Consider the following 8,943-nt stretch of genomic DNA (forward strand, 5'->3'; position numbering starts at 1 on the left):
GGGTCAGATTTACTATTCTAGATCCAGTCTACAAAAAATGGGGAAAGAGCATTCATTGGGGAGGTCCAATTTAACAGTCTAACTACAGCCCAGCAAACATTGGGAAATGCATGCATCAGGGGATCAGGTTTACTATTTTAAGCCCATACTAACAAGCACTGGGGAAAATGAATACTTGGGAGGATAATATTTACCTTTATAATTCCAGTGTGTAAAAAGTATTAGGAAAAATGCATTTAATGAAGGGGTCAGATTTACTATTCTAACTCCAATGCAACAAACATGGGGGAATATCCAAAGCTGTGCACCAAAAATCGCAATTGATAGATAAACAAAACATAGCTCTTTGCACACAAGCTTGGACTATATTTAATAACTATGACAAACAGGGTCTGCAACCTATTTTAAGTTTTTGCATGTTGAAACAAGTCAACAAAAACTCATCCAATGTAAGTTAGATGGTTTTCCAACCTTGAACTGACTGGATTCCTGTTGGGAAAAGAGAAAGTACTAATACACTTTATAGACTCTGCAAATCATGTAGCGAAACAATCATACTTATTGTCTGCATTTGCCCGGTCTTGTTGACAGGAAGGCATGCTTTATGAAACCCCAATTTGAGTTACTGGGCATATGCTCATTGTAGGAGGCTGGACTGGCTTGTAGTGAGTACCAAGGGGTACTTGCACCTTGCACCAGGCCCAGTTATCCCTTATTAGTGTATAGGGTGTCTAGCAGCTTAGGCTGATAGATAATGGTAGCTTAGCAAAGCAGCTCAGGCTGAACTAGGAGACGTGTGAAGCTACCACAGTACCACTTAGTGTCATATGCACAATATCATAAGAAAACACAATACACAGTTATACTAAAAATAAAGGTACTTTATTTTTATGACAATATGCCAAAGTATCTTAGAGTGTACCCTCAGTGAGAGGATAGGAAATATACACAAGATATATATACACAATAGCAAAAATATGCAGTATAGTCTTAGAAAACAGTGCAAACAATGTATAGTTACAATAGGATGCAATGGGGAAACATAGGGATAGGGGCAACACAAACCATATACTCCAGAAGTGGAATGCGAACCACGAATGGACCCCAAACCTATGTGACCTTGTAGAGGGTCGCTGGGACTATTAGAAAATAGTGAGAGTTAGCAAAATAACCCCCCCCAAGACCCTGAAAAGTGAGTGCAAAGTGCACCAAAGTTCCCCTAAGGACAAAATAGTCGTGTTAGAGGGAGAATGCAAGGAAAACACAAATCAGCAATGCAACAACGATGGATTCCTGTCTGAAGGTACCTGTGGAACAAGGGGACCAAGTCCAAAAGTCACAAGCAGCTCGGAGATGGGCAGATGCCCAAGAAATGCCAGCGGTTGGTGCAAAGAAGCTCTTACTAGGCTGAAGAACTGTGAATACTGCAGGAACGACAAGGGCTAGAGACTTCCCCTTTGGAGGATGGATCCCCCACGCCTTGGAGAGTCGTGCAGCAGTGTTTTCCCGCCGGATGGACGCCAACAAGCCTTGCTACACGCAAATCGTGCGTTTGGCGTTTTTGGACGCTGCTGGGGCCCAGGAGGGACCAGAAGGTCGCAAATTGGACCTGCAGAGAGAGGGGCCGTCGAGCAAGACAAAGAGCCCTCACTGAAGCAGGTAGCACCCGGAGAAGTGCCAGAAACAGGCACTACGAGGATGCGTGAAACGGTGCTTGCCGAAGTTGCACAAAGGAGTCCCACGTCGCCGGAGACCAACTTAGAAAGTCGTGCAATGCAGGTTAGAGTGCCGTGGACCCAGGCTTGGCTGTGCACGAAGGATTTCCGCCGGAAGTGCACAGGGACCGGAGTAGCTTGTAAAGTCGCGGTTCCCAGCAATGCAGCCCAGCGAGGTGAGGCAAGGACTTACCTCCACCAAACTTGGGCTGAAGAGTCACTGGACTGTGGGGGTCACTTGGACGGTGTCGCTGGATTCGAGGGACCTCGCTCGTCGTGCTGAGAGGAGACCCAAGGGACCGGAGATGCAGCTTTTTGGTGCCTGCGGTTGCAGGGGGAAGATTCCGTCGACCCACGGGAGATTTCTTCGGAGCTTCTGGTGCAGAGAGGAGGCAGACTACCCCCACAGCATGCACAAGCAGGAAAACAGTCGAGAAGGCGGCAGGATCAGCGTTACAGAGTTGCAGTAGTCGTCTTTGCTACTATGTTGCAGGTTTGCAGGCTTCCAGCGCGGTCAGCGGTCGATTCCTTATCAGAAGGTGAAGAGGGAGATGCAGAGGAACTCGGCTGAGCTCATGCATTCGTTATCTAAAGTTTCCCCAGAGACAGAGACCCTAAATAGCCAGAAAAGAGGGTTTGGCTACCTAGGAGAGAGGAAAGGCTACTAACACCTGAAGGAGCCTATCACAAGGAGTCTCTGACGTCACCTGGTGGCACTGGCCACTCAGAGCAGTCCAGTGTGCCAGCAGCACCTCTGTTTCCAAGATGGCAGAGGTCTGGAGCACACTGGAGGAGCTCTGGACACCTCCCAGGGGAGGTGCAGGTCAGGGGAGTGGTCACTCCCCTTTCCTTTGTCCAGTTTCGCGCCAGAGCAGGGGCTAAGGGGTCCCTGAACCGGTGTAGACTGGCTTATGCAGAATTGGGCACATCTGTGCCCAACAAAGCATTTCCAGAGGCTGGGGGAGGCTACTCCTCCCCTGCCTTCACACCATTTTCCAAAGGGAGAGGGTGTCACACCCTCTCTCAGAGGAAGTTCTTTGTTCTGCCATCCTGGGCCAGGCCTGGCTGGACCCCAGGAGGGCAGCTGCCTGTCTGAGGGGTTGGCAGCAGCAGCAGCTGCAGAGAAACCCCAGGAAGGGCAGTATGGCAGTACCAGGGTCTGTGCTACAGACCACTGGGATCATGGAATTGTACCAACAATGCCAGGATGGCATAGAGGGGGCAATTCCATGATCATAGACATGTTACATGGCCATATTCGGAGTTACCATGGTGAAGCTACATATAGGTAGTGACCCATATGTAGTGCACGCGTGTAATGGTGTCCCCGCACTCACAAAGTTCAGTGAATTGGCTCTGAACAATGTGGGGGCACCTTGGCTAGTGCCAGGGTGCCCTCACACTAAGTAACTTTGCACCTAACCTTTACCAGGTAAAGGTTAGACATATAGGTGACTTATAAGTTACTTAAGTGCAGTGTAAAATGGCTGTGAAATAACGTGGACGTTATTTCACTCAGGCTGCAGTGGCAGGCCTGTGTAAGATTTGTCAGAGCTCCCTATGGGTGGCAAAAGAAATGCTGCAGCCCCTAGGGATCTCTTGGAACCCCAATACCCTGGGTACCTCAGTACCATATACTAGGGAATTATAAGGGTGTTCCAGTAAGCCAATGTAAATTGGTAAAAATGGTCATTAGCCTGTCAGTGACAATTTGAAAGTAATGAGAGAGCATAACCACTGAGGTTCTGGTTAGCAGAGCCTCAGTGAGACAGTTAGGCACCACACAGGGAACATATACATGCACACCTATGAGCACTGGGGCCCTGTGTGACAGGGTCCCAGTGACACATACATATAGGCCACAAACCTATGAGCACTGGGGTCCTGACTAGCAGGATCCCAGTGACACATAACAACCATACTGAAAACATGGTGTTTTCACTATGAGCACTGAGGCCTGGCTATCAGGATCCCAGTGAGACAGTGAAAACAGTGACAAACACCCTGACATACACTCACAAACAGGCCAAAAGTGGGGGTAACAAGGCTAGAAAGAGGCTACCTTCTCACACAACCCCCCCCCAAACGAAGGACAATAAGGCTAACCTTGGCCAGTTGAGACTTTATTGTCTAAGTGGTGATAAGTAGAGAGTAGCTCTGCAATAGACTGGTTACTCCCTTTATCATCCACTATATGGTTACCTCCCTGTGGGGATGTAAACCACCCTGTTTGAAGTTTTTTAGCTAAGCAACAATGTGAAGATGTATTTTCAGAGTTTCTATCAGTAAGTTTTAGTTTAGAGCAGTGGGAATTGTCCACTGAACCTATTTGTAGTGATGGAAATGCCAGACAGGGATGCTGTCTCAGAAAAGCCATAGCTGGGCAAAAACTTTGTCCATGTGGCTGGAAGAGAGAACAGGGATGCTGTTTCTCTTGGGTTGGAGCAGGGCAGGGATGCTGTCCTATGAGCTCCACACTAGGGCAGGGATGCTGTCCTAAGTGTTGTGAGGCAGTGCAGGGTTTCTGCACTAAAGTTTCTCTGGGAGGGTTGGAGGGATGCTCCATGTTAACTAAAATGGTGCTCTTTTTCTCACCAATGTTAGTTATCCCACAGAGAGGTACTTCCACCTCAGGGAGTCCAGCTTTGCCAGCTGATGATTCCCTTGGAACAGGTACCACCCCAGGAGAGGTTTCTCCCACCACAGGAATGGTATCCTGAATGGTAGGGTGGTTAGGGGATACTGTGATACCCTTTTTACCTGTTGATGGAGAGGGATCCTGAGTTTTCAGGCCTTCTCTCCTTTGCTTTTTCATTTCACTTGAAATGAGAGGGAACAATTCCTCAGGGATGCCCAGCATGGCTGCATGGGCATAAAACTCTACATCAGCCCAACCTGAGGCCTCTAGGTCATTACCTAAGAGACAGTCTACAGGTAAGCTAGGTGATACCACCACCTGCTTAGGGCCAGTAACTCCACCCCAACTAAACTGAATTATAGCTAAGGGAAGAAACTTAGTGGAGTTATGGACATCAATAATCTTATACTGTTGTCCAATGATGTGTTGTTCAGGAGGCACTAGGTTTTCAGTCACCAAAGTGAAACTGGCACCTGTGTCCCTGTAGGCCAAGGCCTCAACACCATTTATTGAAACTGTCTGCCTGTACTTATCCATTGTAAGGGGACAAGCAGCCAGTGTGGCAAGGCCAATGCCACTAGGTGTGACAGAAACTGTCTTGGGACTGATGACATCAGTTTCCACTATGGACCCATAAGTGAACCCAACTACACCCTTTGCTTGACTGTTGCCAGCAGTCCCACCACTAGTACCACTACTGCTAGGGGCACTAGAGCTTGATGTATTAGTGGTGGTAGGCTCAGGGGGTTTACCTGGACAGGACTTATCCCCTGGCCTATGGCCTCTGTTTTTACACACAAAGCACCAAGGCTTTTTAATGTGTGCAGGTTGGGAAGAAGAGGAAGAATTTGTTTTATCCCCACCCTCTGAAGAGTGTTTAAGATTTGAAGTGGGATCTTTGGTTTTACCCTTATCCCCATGCTTATCTTGAGATTTTTCCACATCTTTCTTCTTATTGCCATCTTTGTCACCCCCTGTATGAACTTTTCTGTTCACCCTTGTTCTGACCCATTTGTCTGCCTTCTTTCCCAATTCTTGGGGAGAGGTCAGATCAGAGTCTACCAGGTACTGGTGCAACAAATCAGACACACAATTATTAAGAATATGCTCTCTCAGGATTAAGTTATACAGGCTGTCATAATCAGTAACTTTACTGCCATGTAACCACCCCTCCAAGGCCTTCACTGCCTGGTCAATGAAATCAACCCAGTCTTGTGAAGACTCCTTTTTGGTATCTCTGAACTTGATCCTGTACTGTTCAGTGGTTAAGCCATAACCATCCAGGAGTGCATTCTTAAGAACTTGAAAATTGTTAGCATCATTTTCTTTTACAGTAAGGAGCCTATCCCTACCTTTTCCAGTAAATGATAGCCATAGGATAGCAGCCCACTGCTTTTGAGGGACATCCTGTACAGCACAGGCCCTCTCAAGTGCAGCAAACCACTTGTTAATGTCATCCCCCTCCTTGTAAGGGGGAACTATCTTATGCAGATTCCTGGAATCATGCTCTTTTGCAGGATGACTATGGGGAATACTGCTGCTGCCACCATGGGTATCTAAACCCATTTTCTGTCTTTCCCTCTCTATTTCTAAAGACTGTCTATCCAAATCCAGCTGTTGCTTCTTGAGCTTCAGTCTGGTTTGCTCCACTCTCAATCTATTGAGCTCCCTTTCCAACAATCTGTCATCAGGGTGGGTGGGAGGGACATTTCTAGATACAGAGGTATGATGGGAATGAACAGAAGGAGACCTGTCCCTTACAGAGGGCACCCTAACAGCTTGGCTACCAGTATAATGTGAGAGCACACCATCAGTATGGTGTGATTCAACCTCTGTACCAACTATGCTAGACTGTCTAGTAATGGGCAGGCTGAGAAGTTTCTTTCCTGAACCTTTTCCTGGGGGAGTCCCTGGATCAGATTGAGAACCATTAGCTACTTTTTCACCAGATTTGGCACTTATGGCCTTATCCTGTACTCTAAGCATATTAATTAACAGTTCTAAGGAAGGATTCTTCCCTACACTCAAACCTCTCTCTATGCAGAGACTCCTTGCTCCTTTCCAGCTAAGGTGATCATATGCAAGTTTGGACAGTTCAACATTTTGGCCTGTGCCAGACATTTTTAGAGAGAGTTAAGAGTGATAGAAAAAAAAAAGAAAAAAAAAAGTTTTCAGAACTTTTTGGAAAGACAGAAAAAACTTTTTAAACTTTTAAGAACTTTTTGAAAGTTTTAGAAGTACTTTTCAGCACTTAGAAAAGAGTGAAAAGAGGAAATGCAAACTTTTTGGCTATGTGTATATACACTGACCTTGTTTTGTATATTTTTCTCTTATGAAAAGTACAATGACAAGAGTGGTAAGTAGTCTCAAGCACTTATCCCACCACTGCACAACCAATGTAGGAGGCTGGACTGGCTTGTAGTGAGTACCAAGGGGTACTTGCACCTTGCACCAGGCCCAGTTATCCCTTATTAGTGTATAGGGTGTCTAGCAGCTTAGGCTGATAGATAATGGTAGCTTAGCAAAGCAGCTCAGGCTGAACTAGGAGACGTGTGAAGCTACCACAGTACCACTTAGTGTCATATGCACAATATCATAAGAAAACACAATACACAGTTATACTAAAAATAAAGGTACTTTATTTTTATGACAATATGCCAAAGTATCTTAGAGTGTACCCTCAGTGAGAGGATAGGAAATATACACAAGATATATATACACAATAGCAAAAATATGCAGTATAGTCTTAGAAAACAGTGCAAACAATGTATAGTTACAATAGGATGCAATGGGGAAACATAGGGATAGGGGCAACACAAACCATATACTCCAGAAGTGGAATGCGAACCACGAATGGACCCCAAACCTATGTGACCTTGTAGAGGGTCGCTGGGACTATTAGAAAATAGTGAGAGTTAGCAAAATAACCCCCCCCAAGACCCTGAAAAGTGAGTGCAAAGTGCACCAAAGTTCCCCTAAGGACAAAATAGTCGTGTTAGAGGGAGAATGCAAGGAAAACACAAATCAGCAATGCAACAACGATGGATTCCTGTCTGAAGGTACCTGTGGAACAAGGGGACCAAGTCCAAAAGTCACAAGCAGCTCGGAGATGGGCAGATGCCCAAGAAATGCCAGCGGTTGGTGCAAAGAAGCTCTTACTAGGCTGAAGAACTGTGAATACTGCAGGAACGACAAGGGCTAGAGACTTCCCCTTTGGAGGATGGATCCCCCACGCCTTGGAGAGTCGTGCAGCAGTGTTTTCCCGCCGGATGGACGCCAACAAGCCTTGCTACACGCAAATCGTGCGTTTGGCGTTTTTGGACGCTGCTGGGGCCCAGGAGGGACCAGAAGGTCGCAAATTGGACCTGCAGAGAGAGGGGCCGTCGAGCAAGACAAAGAGCCCTCACTGAAGCAGGTAGCACCCGGAGAAGTGCCAGAAACAGGCACTACGAGGATGCGTGAAACGGTGCTCGCCGAAGTTGCACAAAGGAGTCCCACGTCGCCGGAGACCAACTTAGAAAGTCGTGCAATGCAGGTTAGAGTGCCGTGGACCCAGGCTTGGCTGTGCACGAAGGATTTCCGCCGGAAGTGCACAGGGACCGGAGTAGCTTGTAAAGTCGCGGTTCCCAGCAATGCAGCCCAGCGAGGTGAGGCAAGGACTTACCTCCACCAAACTTGGGCTGAAGAGTCACTGGACTGTGGGGGTCACTTGGACGGTGTCGCTGGATTCGAGGGACCTCGCTCGTCGTGCTGAGAGGAGACCCAAGGGACCGGAGATGCAGCTTTTTGGTGCCTGCGGTTGCAGGGGGAAGATTCCGTCGACCCACGGGAGATTTCTTCGGAGCTTCTGGTGCAGAGAGGAGGCAGACTACCCCCACAGCATGCACAAGCAGGAAAACAGTCGAGAAGGCGGCAGGATCAGCGTTACAGAGTTGCAGTAGTCGTCTTTGCTACTATGTTGCAGGTTTGCAGGCTTCCAGCGCGGTCAGCGGTCGATTCCTTATCAGAAGGTGAAGAGGGAGATGCAGAGGAACTCGGCTGAGCTCATGCATTCGTTATCTAAAGTTTCCCCAGAGACAGAGACCCTAAATAGCCAGAAAAGAGGGTTTGGCTACCTAGGAGAGAGGAAAGGCTACTAACACCTGAAGGAGCCTATCACAAGGAGTCTCTGACGTCACCTGGTGGCACTGGCCACTCAGAGCAGTCCAGTGTGCCAGCAGCACCTCTGTTTCCAAGATGGCAGAGGTCTGGAGCACACTGGAGGAGCTCTGGACACCTCCCAGGGGAGGTGCAGGTCAGGGGAGTGGTCACTCCCCTTTCCTTTGTCCAGTTTCGCGCCAGAGCAGGGGCTAAGGGGTCCCTGAACCGGTGTAGACTGGCTTATGCAGAATTGGGCACATCTGTGCCCAACAAAGCATTTCCAGAGGCTGGGGGAGGCTACTCCTCCCCTGCCTTCACACCATTTTCCAAAGGGAGAGGGTGTCACACCCTCTCTCAGAGGAAGTTCTTTGTTCTGCCATCCTGGGCCAGGCCTGGCTGGACCCCAGGAGGGCAGCTGCCTGTCTGAGGGGTTGGCAGCAGCAGCAGCTG

This window comes from Pleurodeles waltl, chromosome 8 (assembly GCF_031143425.1).
Source record: "Pleurodeles waltl isolate 20211129_DDA chromosome 8, aPleWal1.hap1.20221129, whole genome shotgun sequence".
Taxonomy (NCBI): domain Eukaryota; kingdom Metazoa; phylum Chordata; class Amphibia; order Caudata; family Salamandridae; genus Pleurodeles; species Pleurodeles waltl.